At 38.2% G+C, this 17,049-nt stretch overlaps 1 protein-coding gene across 1 annotated transcript in view; it reads right to left on the bottom strand.

Moving 5' to 3' along the window:
• Nucleotides 1-17,049, bottom strand: part of SRFBP1 (serum response factor binding protein 1) — a 110,890-nt gene that overhangs the window by 13,105 nt on the left and 80,736 nt on the right. The gene's annotated exons all lie outside the window — the stretch shown is intronic.

The raw sequence follows: 17,049 nt of genomic DNA, 5'->3' as shown, positions 1-17,049 counted from the left end.
AATAAATCACTTTCATCATAGTAATTTGTAGCTTAAAATCAGAGACCTTTCCCCATACTCCTTTTTAATTTGGAGAGCAAATAATATTTATATAGAATTAGGACAATATTGATTTCCTAAAGCATGTACTAAAGAGTTCCAGTTTCACAAGATACTCAAAAAGAATCCAATATTAAGTAAGTATGGGAAATGTTATCTTTCCCATACTTTGGGAGATTCACAATACTTTTTAGCATATATAAGTGTCTGAGAAATCCTGCAGTAAAGAAACCACTTTGTTATCTAGTGTTTCTTAAATTTGTTTTGTCACGAGTCTTTTTTTAAATAGCACTTATTATCCTAGTATACAATTTTTGCTTGGAAAACTGGGATACACCATCTTAAGTAATTTTAAATTTGTAGAAATGAGATCATTTGGAATGTATTTAAAATAAATGTGGCAGCATTTGAGCTATAGGACATAAGGATACTGGATATCCAAAACTCACTAATTTACTGCCTGCTTCACTTTCTAAAAAACTACAGAACATGGTGAAATAGGACCTTTTCAGTGGAAAGGATTATTTAACTCTCTAAACCATGTTCTATTTTAGAAAAAAATATGTCTTTCCTATTTGTTAGATAACTTGAATGCTTTTAGGTACCGCTTATTAAAATCTCTTCCCTCACAAATCTTAGTTGTTTATAACACTAGGGTGAAACAATCATTTTCTTCATGGTTCATTCATTTTGTATACTTAAAATTATGTTATGCATAATTGCATAACTTAAGTAATTTTCAGTTAAAGTTTTGTACTTCCCATTGTGGGCAGAGAAAAATGGGACTGGAAATAAATGACTTGGAAGGATGTATTCATATATTTACAATTTGCTACAAATAATTTGTTTGTTTCTTAATTATGGGAAGTAGGCACAAAATTTGGAGAGAGAAAAAAATAGAGCTATATAACCAAAAAGAGAACCATTAAAACAATTACCAAGAATATGCCTGTGTCACTGTTAGAAACAATATTGCTAGTTCTCAATTTACATACCAAGTCGAACCAGAGCTCCTAACACAATTGTATAAGTAGGGGCTAAAGACAAATTTAACGATAGAGTCTGATAAGAGATCGTTTGAAAAAAAATGAATCAAATAATGTTGGGTCTTCATATATATGTCTTTAGTGAATTAATGCATGAATCTTGAGTCTGACAATTTGGAGCCAATATTACCAGCTAGTCATCTGCAAACTGATGAGCTAAACCATTGCCATACAGCTAACATTGGAGTCAAGAATTTTCAATTATTTTTGACATTATTTTTTAGAATGATGATATTAGAAAAAACCCTTTTAAACTGATTTATAGTTGGGTTGGTGCTGGGGCTAAGATTCATGAATGAAAAACAACCTGGTAGTTGTGATCACTTCACATTTGTTTTAGGATTCTGGTTTCTGCCGACAGGCATATATCTTAAGCTTGCCTGGTCAAAAGAGCAATTTTGGGTTCATGTAACCAAAGGACAAGGGTGGAGTTTGCTGCAGGAGCAGATGGAACCAGGAAATCAAACACCAGCAAGATCACATTCTTGCTGTCTATTCTCTGTTTCTTTGTGAATCAACTTTATTTTCTTGGTTTCATTGAGGTTTCATGAAGATGCAACCCTGGTTGCCTGCAGACCGGGTTACATATGTACACAGCTTATTGACCAGAAAAAAGCGGCATTAACCTGTGCTCCAATTTGAAAAGCTCAGGGGAAGGTATTTCATGAGCTCAGTTTGTGTCATTTACCAATCCTTGACCCAGTCGTTGTAGATACTACAGCTGATACAAATGGAGTCAATTGCTCTTATTAATCACTGAAGTAAAAAAGGTGAGGTCAAGTAAGAGGATGCTTCAATCCAAACCACATGACTGCATTTTGGCTTATGTGTGGGTGTGATGGGAAAGTGGAGGAAAGGAAAATGATTCCCCAGATGAGGGTGAGTTATTATGGATATTGCCAATGAGAAAATTACCAGGACCATCAAGCCACCATGTTTACATCCAGCAAAAAGATTAATAAAATCAACATCTACACAATCCAACTCAAAATATTTCCTTCCAGGCTGCTCACCTACCTGATTTCTGTTAAGAACCCCCTTATTCATAGTATCTAAGGCCTGACTTTCTCTCCAGAAAGAACTAATGCCACCATCTTCTCTACTTCCATATTACTTTCCTCCCTGTTTGCAGATCTAACTAGTCTGCTCATTCCCACCTCGTCTTCTGTGTTTCATGAAGTCTTAGTAGGGCATTTTAGGAGGAAAGCCCATTCTTAACAAGTGAGAGAAGATCCAAGTTCCTTCTTATTCAACATGTCACACTGGAGTTCCAAAAAGGAGGGTCAAGGCAAACAGAAAAAGAATAAGAGCAAGAGAGAACCATTCTTTCAAGCTTTTGCTTCTACAATTGCTACGCTTTCCCACTGACCACCTTCACCATCCCTCTATCCTGTTCTTGGTCTTTGACCATTAGTGCGAGTCTCCCTCTGGAAGGAGCACATTAGGGTACGTTGCGCTCTTTACTTCTGTTAGTTATAGTGTACTTTTAACACAGTTACAGACACTATAGAATGATTACAGTCCAAAGGCCGGGTAGAGGGGAAGGGAAAACTTCAGAGAATAGTGCAGCAAAATACCCATGTTCTTCAAGAACTGCAGAGAAGTTGAATGAGAGTAACATGGGAAGCTTGAATGAGAGTAACAAGTAGTCAGCTACATCCATCCCTCTCCCAATATTATCTCTTGCTACTCTCACCATTCCTTTTAATTAGGGGTATGGAAAAATTTACACATAGATTTTGCTGGGGTAAGGTGGGAGATGTGTGCAGGAGTGACAGCTCATCCCAGGGGTTCCTAAACCTGAGTCCAAGAATATCTGTGACTACATTAAATTTGCATTGCAGATCAGAGATGTAAGGGGATGAGGTCAGAGGGATGGGATAAAAAACACATACATGGTACAGTTTCCTCACTAATTTAGGCAACCTGCTCTCTGGGAAATAACAGACCTCCAACCTCAAGAAAATAACTTTCTCCAAGGTCTAGACTGACCAGAGATGCCTTTTAGTCCACAGGGAGTTACCCTGTTATTCTTTCAGAGTTTGAGAAGGCTTGTCAGGAGTGAGTCTCACAAAACCTTGTTGCCCCATCTCCTACCATTTTCTCTGGGGGAATACTTCTGAGTAAAAGAGACTTGGAAAAAAACGACATACTCTTCTTTTCTCTGTCCTCATGTTTAGGGTTTCACAATTTAACTACAGGGGATCCTCTGGCATTCTTTCTCTTTCAATGACCTGACAACATGAGGCCAGTGGGAACGCTTTAACCTCAATGTTGGTCTATTTGAATTTTCTAGAAAAATCTAAGAATTGGATTTTCCCCATCAGAATATTTCAGATCTTCATCCTGGTTTCACTGAAATAATTTTAGTTGGTTGGCATAAATAAATAATGCTCATTTCACTGAGGTACCATGCTACCAGTGCTTCACAAACACAGTCAGTTCACAGAATCACAAATTTACCACTGTTTTGGGGCTTATCTAAAAAATATTAAATCAAATGCCCCAACAACATGAGAGGCCAAATTTCTACATTGCAGTCCCATATAAAATAACAATGACAACATTTTTAGAAGCTAGTTAAGGGGAAGTGTGTTAGCTTTTGTGAGAAAGCCCAGATATATAACGATAGGTATTAAATATTTAATGAGTTGTTGCTATGTTCTAGACATAGGGCTTTATACACACACACACACACACACACACACACACACACACACAATCTCATTGTCTTCTCACGGCTCTGAAGTAGGATCTATTATTTTCTTCATTCTACAGATGACTAGGAGGCTTCAAGAAGCTAAGCCATTGCCCAAGTTATGACAATTCCAAAGAAAACCCAAGGAAATCAATCAAATATCTTAGAATGAATATAAATCCAAAAAACTAATTATGTAAAAGATAGAAAAATTTTCTTAAGCCATTAATAACCAATTAAAAACTGTACTTTTCAAAAGATTTTGTTTATAACTAGAAATAATCTTGACATGGTGCTCATGTGAAGAAAACCCCAAATATTTGTTGAATAGAGAAGTGTACTATGTCATTCTATAGGAAGACTGAACATTGCAAATAAATCATGATTTAAATAATATTACCCTATAATGCTATCAAGAAAGTGAGAGAATAACACTTTAATAAACTGCTTGAGGTTAAATGGACATCATTTTTTATGTAAATAATTTGACAATATATATCAAGAACCTTAAATAATTCCTCTTGGGCAATAATTACACTTTGAGGAACTTCTCTTAAGAATATAATCAAGGCCAGCAGACATGGTGGTTCATACCTGTAATCTTAGCACTTGGGGGAGGCTGAGGAGGGAGAATTGCTTGAGTTGAGGAGTTAGAGACCAGCATGGGCAACTCTGAAAAGACTCTGTCTCTACAAAAATTTAAAAATTAGTCAGGAGTAGTGGTGCATGCCTGTAGTCCCAGCTGCTCAGGAGGCTGAGGTGGGAGGATTGCTTGAGTCCAGGAGTTGGAGGCTGCAGTGAACTGTGATTGTGCCACTGCACTCCAGCCTGGGTGACAGAGCAAGATCTTGTCTCAAAAAATTTTTTATATGTATACATATAACATTTTATAATATAATCAAATATACAGATAATCTTTATTTCTACACAGATAAAGATTTATGAAGCATAATCAAACCAGTTTAATCATTAGAAACAACCCATGTAAATAATTGTTAATTTTCAATCCTATCGTAAGAATTACGGTGCAGCCTCTAAAAACTCTGTTTTAAATTTGGTGTTACGAGAAAATGCTCTGCTGTAATATAAAAATAGTATTGGCTTACATTTTTCTACATGTGTGTTTTGAATGCACTCATATCAAAAAAGAGACTCACAGACAATGCAACAAAAGTTTAGTAGTGTTTAAGTTTGAAGCCTTGGATAATGAAAGATTTTATTTTCTCCTTCATATTTTTTCTGCATATTATGAATTTTCTCTGGATAGCATGCATTATTTTCTAATGGAAATTTTCAAACATATAAACATTATAATAATCTGTTGAAACTTCATGTACATATCACTCAGCATCAGCAGTTAATCATCAGTAGTTATCAGCTGATTATTCCTTATCCACTACTTCTCAAGCCCCATGCTCATTCTGTTATTTTAAAGCAAATCCAAGATATCATGTAATTTTATCTAAATTCCTTGGTATCTCTAAAAGAGGAGGAATCTTTGTAACAGAAACCCCATATCCTCATCTCACCTAAAAAAAGTCGTAATTCCTTGATATCATCAAATTTCTGGTTAGTATTTAAATTTCACTAATTGTCTCAAAATCATTTTCTTTTTAAAAAAAGGTGGTTTGCTTGAATCAGGCTCCAACAAGTTCTACACATTGAATTTGGTTATTATGTATATTAAGACTCTTTAAAACATATAAACAGATGTTTTCCTTTTATGATTTTTTTCCTTCCTATTAATGTGTGGGGAAAAAATAGGCATTATATCTTATAGAATTCTCCACATTCTGGATTTTGCTGTTATATCCTGTGATGTCATTTAACACATTCTTCTATTCTCTGTGTTTACTAGTTTAAAAAGTCATATTTAGAGGCTTGACCAGATGTAGATTAGGTTTGATTTTAGGAAGCAATGAGACTTGGTGGTGTGGTGTTGTGCCCTCATAATTATATCACATGAGGAAGCCCATGATGTCTCTGGCTATCTTTTTGTGATGTTAAGAATGACCAGTAGGTTCAATGTTGTCAGTCCGATCCATCTACTATAAAATTCTCCATCAGAGTTTCACTTAATCATTTTAGCAGCCATTAACGAACATTGCTAGATTCATTATCAAAATCAGTAATTTTTTTTTTTTTTAAAGAACTGAGAGCAGTCCAGGAGTGGTGGCACACACCAGCAATCTCAACACTTTGGGAGACTGAGGAGGGAGGATCACTTGAGGACAGGAGTTTGAGACCAGCCTGGGCAGAATAGCGAGACCCTCATTTGTACACACACACACACACACACACACACACACACACACACACACACAGAACTGAGAACAATCCAAATGGCATATATGTTTTTTCATTTGAGCTGGACTATTTGTTTCTCTCATTAATGAGCTTCATTAAATAATAACCTGAAAACTTGATAATAAACCTTTCCTTTTCTTCTGATAGTAATTCGAGATAGTTTTGGAATCTCATGAAAGATATTCAAGGTGCTGTGCTCTTTCATGAGAAAAGCCAAAACATTGTTTTTGGAGCTGTTTTTGTCATGTGCATGTGTATTTTTCTCTCATTATGGTCAAGTGTAATTTTAACCTTATACAAATGATCTGTTGACTTGAAATATCATGGGAAAACTTTGACCTAGAACATTTTCAAAGAGGTTACTGGAAAGACAAGAAAGCTAAGGACACTTGGCAAGGTGGTTATATTACATGCTTTACATAACATTCTTCTTCCTCAGATTTTTCAATTTTAAATTTGGTTTCTCAATTTCCTGTAACTAAATTTCAAGCACCCTAGCTGACATTTAAGGCCTTCCTTTATCTGGTCCCAATTGTCCTCTTTGCTGGTTTCATATCCCATTGATTTTCATGTATTCTTTCCTCTGGCTATTCTAGACAACTGACTATTTCCTTTAGACCTCTTATTTCCCCAGGAGTAAAGTACATGCCCTGTGGACACAGAGGGACTTTACCTTTCTATCTCTGAAGGTGCTTGATTCCTTTTTATAGATTCACATTGATGCATCTTCTCTTATTTGACTTGTAAGGGACAGCTACAAGTCTAACAAGACAAAGTGTTACTTGGCTAACACCTTGTCTTCTTACTTTTTAAACAAAATTAGGACCTTAATTTCCTTTTGGGAAGACATATCCCACACATGGAATTGTTAATCATGATGTTCCACACCAAGCAATAAATAGCTCCAGGTTCAAAACTAGAAAAATTGAATAGTGCTTTCTCCCTAAACTTTTAATTCTATGTAAGTGACTAAAAGATTGATAATGGTTAGGAATGTTTATTGGCAGCCAGATGCGTTTCTCAAGAATTAGTGGCTGATATTTACTGAGTGCTTGTCAAATTGCTCTAACCATAAAATTCTACTTGCAAATGTATCAGGGCTACATTTTAGTATTTATTTGATTGTTTTCTAGCTGTTTCCCATCCTCTCTTCCTTCCTTATTTATATTCAGCTGGTCATTGTTCTACCCTAAGTAAGTTCATAACCACTCAAGAACAAAGATTCAAAAAAGATCAGCCCCAAATTGCCAGACAAGTTCTTATGACATACTTGTAGGGCTGTTTTTTCTGTCTCTAAAACTAAAACTGGGAAAAAGAGAGAGAAGATAGAACGGGCAGTCAAATGAGAGAGGGAGAATGGACAGAAAGAAAACGGACAAGAACGTTCAGAGGTTTGGGGACCGGAGTGAAAGGTTCTCTAATTTTTTCATCTATGAGAAACCTGTTATTCAACACTCTTGGGCAGTTTGAGTCCTGAAGAAAGTGGTTAGGGAATTTGGATACCTTAAATAAAGATGAAGGCATAAACAAAACAAAACTCTTACTCCTTGACCAAACAGGAAACAAATAAAATTAGTGGGAAGTTCCCCTACAAATAAAGAGAGGTAACTTCAATGTTAATTTTATTTCTTCCTTTCACTGGTTTCAACTTTCACAACACCATTAAGTGAAAATGGTAATAGCAACCATCCTCATTGTGTTTTTAATTTCCAACGTCGCCATTAAATACAATATTTGCTATTTGTCTAAGACATCCATTTTCATGTTGAGAAATCATCCTTCTTTCCCTAGATTTTTAATGCTTTTCTTAGAAATAAAAACAGATTTTACTAAATATGTCTTGTTTTTTTATTGGGATGAAAAAATATATTTTATTGGTTTTACTGGAATGATATATTTAATCAAATTTAATTTCTAAAATGTAACTAACATGACAATGCTAGACAACTTTTAAAATTGTATAGAATTTGGTTTGCTGTATTATTTACATCTACATTTACAAATGATTGGGCTCCTCCCACCCCCACAATCTTTGTCAGGTTTTAGTATTGGGATTATCCTAGCTTCAGAAAAGTGTAGTTGCTATGGTCTGAATGTGTTTCTCTCCTCAAGCTTATATGCTGAAATCCTCACTCCCAAGGTGATGATATTAAGAGATCGTTGGGAGGTGATTAGATGACAAGGGTGGAGTGCTCATGAGTGGGATAAGTGCCTTTAAAATGAGGTCCAAGGGAGCCTGTTTGCCCCTTCCACCATGTGAGGACTCAGCAAGAAGGCATCATGAGTGAGGACTGGGCCCTTACCAGACACTAAATCTGCCAGAAACTTGGTCTTGTACTTCCCAGCCTCCAGAACTGTGAAAAAGAAATGTATGTCATTTACAAGCCACTCAGTCTATGGTATTTTGATACAGCAGCCTGAACAGGCTAAGACAATAACAATTGTCAACAGCAAAGTTTATTCAAGTTTATATCCTAGCTTCATCACTTACTGGCTGTGTGATCTTCAATAAGTCACCTGACCCACAACGATTTGGGTGGTATTACAGAATGTGAATGTCATAAGCCTTCATAAGGTAGAAATGACATAACTAACAAATTTGAGGGGAAAAAATGAAAAGGTGTGTTCTATTTCTTCATATTTTTGTAGCTGGGGTCAAAATATGCAATTTAAAGCAAATAAATATATCCATTTGCCTATTCTTACATTTATGAATATAAAAATAAAATCTAAGAAACATAATGCTGCCAACTAATAGTAGTGGAGGAAAGGAAGCTGAGAGAAAGATAAATATATTAATTTAAGCATTACTCAGAAAAGGCAGTAAAAGGTACTATCTATAGCAGGCATCAATAAATATGAACCATGAGCCAAATCAGGCTTACCACCTGATTTTGTAGATAAAGTTCACTGAAACACAGTTACAGTGTCTTTCAAGCCAAGATGGCAAACTACAAACAGCTCATGTATGCCACACTCATGGACAGGAAACAAAAGAGCTAGTGAACACGGACCCTGCAGGCTGATGATCTGAGAAACCACACTGGGGACCCAGCAAGTCAGCAGGGGAACACAAACAGCAGAGAAGAGCGAAGCTGGGCACCAGCCTGTCTGGGCTTAGCTTGGAGCCAGGAGAACCTCTCCAATACAGGAAAGGTGAGAGAATGAGAGCCCCTAGGGGGATTCATGCTCTCCACAGGAACTGTGCAAGATTGATCAGGAGAATCCCCCTGGACCTCCCAGAAACCCCTACCACACTTCCAGACTGAGGCAGGGAGCCACTCAGATGTTTTGTGGGGGCAACAGTCAAGTCCAAAGGGACCTCTACAAGCTTTGGGCCCTGGAGCAGATCAGTATCAGCTTAATAGCCCCAACAGAGGCTGCAGTTGTGGTGCCTGGAAGCAGTAAGATTGCTCCATCTCACACTGCTGGATGGGGCTTGCTGCCAGCTTCTGGCCCAGCAGTTCTGATTCAGCCTGAACTTGGCTGGCCACTCCAACTACCCCGCCACTTGAAGTCAAGTGGGCGATGCTTGCTAGAGCTTCCAGCCCAGTGGTCCTGTTTTTGTGTGAACTCAGCTGGAGGATACAGCTTCCTGATGTACCAGGAAACACTTGGGTGGCAGGGCATGTGACTCCACCTACCCCCACCACTGACAGCCAGGAGGACAATGCTTGCTAGAGTTTCTGGCCCAGGGGTCCTGCTTCTGTGTGAACTCAACTGGAGGATACAGCTTCCTGTTGTTCTGGAAACACTTGGACAGCAGGGTGCATGACAGTCCACCCATCCTCACCACTGGTAGTCAGGTGGGCAACACCTGCTAGAGCTTCCAGCCCAGCGGCCCCACTTCTGTGTGAACTCAGCTGGTGGGTGCAGCCTCCTATTGCCCCAGGAAGCACCCATGTGTCAGGGCAGGCCAGCCCACCCACCCCTGCCACTGATAGCCAGGTAGGCAATGCCTGCTAGAGCTTCTGGCCCAGTGGACCCACTTCTGCATGAACTCAGTTGGAGGGTGCAGCTTCCTGTTGTCCTGGGAAACACCCCAATGGCAGAGCACAGGAACCCACTCACTTCCACCACTGGCAGCCAGGCAGGCAACACCTGCTAAAGCTTCCGGCTCAGAAGTCCTACTTCTGCATGAGTTTGCCAAGGGGTGAAGCTTCTTCTTACCCTGGAAACATCCAGAGGGCAAGGCAGGCAACTCCATCCAGCCCTGCCTCCTATAGCCAGACAGGACACACCTGCTAAAGCTTCCAACTCAACGGTCTTGCTTCCACCTGAACTCTGTGACCAGGCGCAACCCTGTGTTTTCCCAGGAAGCACAGGAACAACATATGAGGGCTGACTGGGCAAGGACATAGCTTGTCTGCCAACTGTGGGCCCTGCCTAAGCAGCCCCATGGAGCAGGATACCCAACAAAAGAAACATGGGCATGGAGACAGCAATTGGAGGGGGCTCCTCCAAGGCCCAGGAGCTGACTAGAATCAAAGCAAGCCAGCCAAACCCACCTTATACCACAATCAAATCCCCAAGGGAATCAAAGAAAAAAAAAGCAAAAAATCCATCGAAAGGACAGCAGCTTCAAAGACTAAAGGAACATCAGCCCATACAAATGAGAAATAACCAGCACGAGACCTCTGAGCACTCAAAAAGCCTCTTTCCTCCAAATGACTGCACTATTTGCCCAGCAAGGTTCTTAACCGAGTCGAAATTACTGAAATGGCAGAAATTGAATTAAGAATATGGATAGTAATGAAGATCACTGAGGTTGAGGAGAATGTTGAAACTCAATCCAAGGAAGCTAAGAATCACTGTAAAACGATACAGGAGCTGACAGATGAAATGGCCATTATAAAAGAGAACTAAACTGACCTGATATAGCTGAAAAACACACTGCAAGAATTGCATAATGCAAACACAGTGTTAACAGCAGAATAGACCAAGCTGAGGGAGGAATCTCAGGGCTCGAAGACTGGCACTCTGAAATAATTCAGTCAGACAAAAATAAAGAAAAAAGAATAAAAAAGTAAAAAGCAAAACCTCCAAGAAATATAGGATTTTGTAAAGACACATAATCTACAACTCACTGGCATCCCTGAAAGAGATGGGGAGAATGCAAACAACTTGAAAAACATATTTCAGAATATCATGCATGAAAACTTCCCCCACCTCTCTAGAGAGGTAAACATTCAAATCCAGGAAATGCAGAGAACCTCTGTGAGAGATTACACAAGACCATCTCCAAAACACCATTATAATCAGATTCTACAAGGTCCAAATGAAAGAAAAAATGTTAAAGCCAACTAGAGAGAAGAGGCAGGTCACCTATAAAGGGAATCCCATCAAGCGAACAGTGGACCTTTCAGCAGAAACCCTACAACTCAGAAGAGACTGGTAGTCTAATTCGGCATTCTTAAAGAAAAAAATTTCCAACCAAAAATTTCATATGTGGCCAAACTAGGTTTCATGAGTGGAGGAGAAATAAGATCCTTTTCAGACAACCAAATGCTGAGGGAATTCATTATCATCAGACCTGCCTTACAAGAGCTTATAAAAGGAGTGCTCGATACAGAAAGGACTGTTACCAGCTACTACAAAATCACACTTAAGTATACATACAAGTGACACTACAAAGCAACCACACAAAAAGTCTGCATAATAACCAGCTAACAATATGATGACAGGATCAAATCCACACATATCAATACTCACCTTGAATGTAAATGTGCTAAATGCCCCAATTAAAAGGCATGGAGTGGCAAGCTAGATAATGAAGTAAGACCCAAGAAGGGTTTTCAAGAAACCAATCTCACATGCAATGATATCCACAGGCTCAAAACAAAGGGATGGAAAAAAACCTACCAAGTAAATGGAAAACAGAAAAAGCAGGGGTTGCAATCCTAATTTCAGACAAAACAGACTTTAAACCAACAATGATTAAAAAAAAAAGATAAAGAAGGGTATTGCATAACGATAAAGCGTTTAATTCAACAAGAAGACCTAACTATCCTAAATATATAGGGAGCCAAACAGGACCACACAGACTCATAAAGCAAGTTCTTAGAGGCCTACAAAGACTTAGATTCCCACACAATAGTAGTGGGAGACTTCAACACTCCACTGACAGTATTAGACAGATTATTGAGGCAGAAAAATAACAAAGATATTCAGGGCCTGAACTTAACACTTGACCAAATGGACCTAACAGACAGAACTCTACACCCCAAAACAACAGAATATACATTCTTCTCATTGCCACATGGCATATTCTTCTCATTCTGAAATCAACCATACAATCAAACATAAAACACAATACTCAGCAAATTAAAAAAGACTAGAATCATACTAACCATACTCTCAGAATAACAGTGCAATAAAAATAGGAATCAATACTAAGAAAATCACTCAAAATCATACAATTACCTAGAAATAAATAACCTGCTCCTGAATTTCATTGGGGAAACAATGAAATTAAGGCAGCAACCAAGAAATTCTTAGAAACTAATTTGAACGAAGATACAACATACTAGAATCTCTAGGACACAGCTAAGACAGCGTTAACAGGGAAGTTTATAGTACTAAATGCCCACATTAAAAAGTAAGAAAGATCTCAAATTAACAACCTAACATTACAACTGGAAGAAATAGAGAAACAAGAGCATGCCAATCCCAAAGCTTATGGAAGACAAGAAATAACCAAAATCAAAAGTGAGCTGAAGGAAATTGAGACATTAAAAAATCATACAAAAAGATCAATGAATCCAGGTTTTGGTTCTTTGATAAAATTAATAAGAGAAATAGACCACTGGCTGGACTAATAAAAAAAAAAGATCCAAATAAACACAATTAGAAACAACAAAGAGGACTTTACCACTGACCCCACAGAAATACAAACAAACAAATAAAACCCAACAGTGACTACTATGAACACCTCTATGCACCCAAACTAGAAAATATAGAAGAAATGGATAAATTCCTGGACACATACAACCTCCTAAAATTGTATCAGGAGAAGCTGAATCCCTGAATAGACCAATAATAAGTTCTGAAATTAAATCAGTAATAAAAACCAACCAACCAAATAAATCCCATGACCAGATGGATCCACAGCCAGATTCTACCAGATGTATAAATAAGAGCTGGTGCATTCCTGCTGAAACTATTCCAAAAAATTGAGCATGAGGAACTCCTCCTGAGCTCATTATATGAGGCCAAGATCATCCTGATATCAAAACGTGGCAGAGAAAAAACAAAGAAAGAAAACTTCAGGCCAATATCCTTGATGAACATAGATGGAAAAATCCTCAAGAAAATACTAGCAAACTGAATCCAGCAGCACAGCAAAAAGCTAATCCAGCCCAATGAAGTGGGTTTCATCCCTGGGATGCAAGATTGGTTCAACATATGCAAATCAATAAATATGATTAATCACATAAGCAGAACTACAAATAATAACCACGTGATTATCTAAATAGATGCAGAAAAGGCTTTCAACTAAATTCAACACTCCTTCATGTTAAAAACCCTCAACAGATCTTTCCTGCTTTCTCTTGTGAGCATTTAGTGCTATAAATTTCCCTCTACACACTGCTTTGAATGCGTCCCAGAGATTCTGGTATGTTGTGTCTTTGTTCTCATTGGTTTCAAAGAACATCTTTATTTCTGCCTTCATTTCGTTATGTACCCAGTAGTCATTCAGGAGCAGGTTGTTCCGTTTCCATGTAGTTGGCGGTTTTGAGTGAGTTTCTTAATCCTGAGTTCTAGCTTGATTGCACTGTAGTCTGAGAGACAGTTTGTTATAATTTCTGTTCTTTTACATTTGCTGGGGAGTGCTTTACTTCCAACTTTGTGGTCAATATTGGCATAAGTGCGATGTGGTGCTGAGAAGAATGTATATTCTGTTGATTTGGGGTGGAGAGTTCTGTAGATGTCTATTAGGTCTGCTTAGTGCAGAGCTGAGTTCAATTCCTGGATATCCTTGTTAACTTTCTGTCTCGTTGATCTGTCTAATGTTGACAGTGGAGTGTTAAAGTCTCCTATTATTATTGTGTGGGAGTCTAAGTCACTTTCTAGGTCTCTAAGGACTTGCTTTATGAATCTGGGTACTCCTGTATTGGGTGCATACATATTTAGGATACTTAGCTCTTCTTGTTGAATTGATCCCTTTACCATTATGTAATGGCCTTCTTTGTCTCTTTTGATCTTTGTTGGTTTAAAGTCTGTTTTATCAGAGACTAGGCTTGCAACCCCTGCATTTTTTTGTTTTCCATTTGCTTGGTAGATCTTCCTCCATCACTTTATTTTGAGCCTATGTATTGACACCCTAACATCACAATTAAAAGAACTAGAGAAGCAAGAGCAAACACATTCAAAAGCTAGCAGAAGACAAGAAATAACTAAGATCAGAGCAGAACTGAAGGAAATAGAGACACAAAAAAACCCTTCAAAAAATCAATGAATCCAGGAGCTCATTTTTTGAAAAGATCAACAAAATTGATAGACCGCTAGCAAGACTAATAAAGAAGAAAAGCGAGAAGAATCAAATAGATGCAATAAAAAACGATGAAGGGGATATCATCACCGATCCCACAGAAAGACAAACTACCATCAGAGAATACTATAAACATCTCTATGCAAATAAACTAGAAAATCTAGAAGAAATGGATAAATTCCTCGACACATATACCCTCCCAAGACTAAACCAGGAAGAAGCTGAATCTCTGAATAGACCAATAACAGGCTCTGAAATTGAGGCAATAATTAATAGCTTACCAATCAAAAAAAGTCCAGGACCAGATGGATTCACAGCCGAATTCTACAATAGGTACAAAGCGGAGCTGGTACCATTCCTTCTGAAACTATTCCAATCAATAGAAAAAGAGGGAATCCTCCCTAACTCATTTTATGAGGCCAGCATCATCCTGATACCAAAGCCTGGCACAGACACAACAAAAAAAGAGAATTTTAGGCCAATATCCTTGAAGAACATTGATGCAAAAATCCTCAATAAAATACTGGCAAAACGAATCCAGCAGCACATCAAAAAGCTTATCCACCATGATCAAGTGGGCTTCATCCCTGGGATGCAAGGCTGGTTCAACATACACAAATCAATAAACGGAATCCAGCATATAAACAGAACCAACGACAAAAACTATATGATTATCTCAATAGATGCAGAAAAGGCCTTTGAGAAAATTCAACAACCCTCATGCGAAAAACTCTCAATAAATTAGGTATTGATAGGATGTATCTCAAAATAATAAGAGCTATCTACGACAAACCCACAGCCAATATCATACTGAATGGGCAAAAACTGGAAGCATTCCCTTTGAAAACTGGCACAAGACAGGGATGCCCTCTCTCACCACTCCTATTCAATATAGTGTTGGAAGTTCTGGGCAGGGCAATCAGGCAGGAGAAGGAAATAAAGGGTACTCAATTAGGAAAAGAGGAAGTCAAATTGTCCCTGTTTGCAGATGACATGATTGTATATCTAGAAAACCCCATCATCTCAGCCCAAAATCTCCTTAAGCTGATAGGCAACTTCAGCAAAGTCTCAGGATACACAATCGATGTGCAAAAATCACAAACATTCTTATACACCAATAACAGACAAACAGAGCCAAATCATGAGTGAACTCCCATTCACAATTGCTTCAAAGAGAATAAAATACCTAGGAATCCAACTTACAAGGGACGTGAAGGACCTCTTCAAGGAGAACTACAAACCACTGCTCAATGAAATAAAAGTCGACACAAACAAATGGAAGAACATTCCATGCTCATGGATAGGAAGAATCAATATCATGAAAATGGCCATACTGCCCAAGGTAATTTATAGATTCAATGCTATCCCCATCAAGCTACCAATGACTTTCTTCACAGAATTGGAAAAAAACTACTTTAAAGTTCATATGGAACCAAAAAAGAGCCCGCATTGCCAAGTCAATCCTAAGCCAAAAGAACAAAGCTGGAGACATCACGCTACCTGACTTCAAACTATACTACAAGGCTACAGTAACCAAAACAGCATGGTACTGGTACCAAAACAGAGATATAGACCAATGGAACAGAACAGAGCCCTCAGAAATAATGCCACATATCTACAACCACCTGATCTTTGAAAAACCTGACAAAAACAAGCAATGGGGAAACGATTCCCTACTTAATAAATGGTGCTGGGAAAACTGCCTAGCCATATGTAGAAAGCTGAAACTGGATCCCTTCCTTACACCTTATACAAAGATTAATTCAAAATGGATTAAAGACTTAAATGTTAGACCTAAAACCATAAAAACCCTAGAAGAGGACCTAGGCAATACCATTCAGGACATTGGCATGGGCAAGGACTTCATGTCTAAAACATCAAAAGCAATGGCAACAAAAGCCAAAATTGACAAATGGGATCTAATTAAACTAAAGAGCTTCTGCACAGCAAAAGAAACTACCATCAGAGTGAACAGGCAACCTACAGAATGGGAGAAAATTTTCACAACCTACTCATCTGACAAAGGGCTAATATCCAGAATCTACAATGAACTCAAACAAATTTACAAGAAAAAAACAAACAGCTCCATCAAAAAGTGGGCGAAGGAATGAACAGACAGTTCTCAAAAGAAGACATTTATGCAGCCAAAAGACACATGAAAAAATGCTCATCATCACTGGCCATCAGAGAAGTGCAAATCAAAACCACAATGAGATACCATCTCACACCAGTTAGAATGGCGAACATTAAAAAGTCAGGAAACAACAGGTGCTGGAGAGGATGTGGAGAAATCGGAACACTTTTACACTGTTGGTGGGACTGTAAACTAGTTCAACCATTGTGGAAGTCAGTGTGGCGATTCCTCAGGGATCTAGAACTAGAAATACCATTTGACCCAGCCATCCCATTACTGGGTATATACCCAAAGGATTATAAATCATGCTGCTATAAAGACACATGCACACGTA

Source organism: Pan troglodytes, chromosome 4 (assembly GCF_028858775.2).
Source record: "Pan troglodytes isolate AG18354 chromosome 4, NHGRI_mPanTro3-v2.0_pri, whole genome shotgun sequence".
NCBI classification, from domain to species: Eukaryota; Metazoa; Chordata; class Mammalia; order Primates; family Hominidae; genus Pan; species Pan troglodytes.
This window is presented reverse-complemented; position numbering and strand designations above follow the sequence as displayed.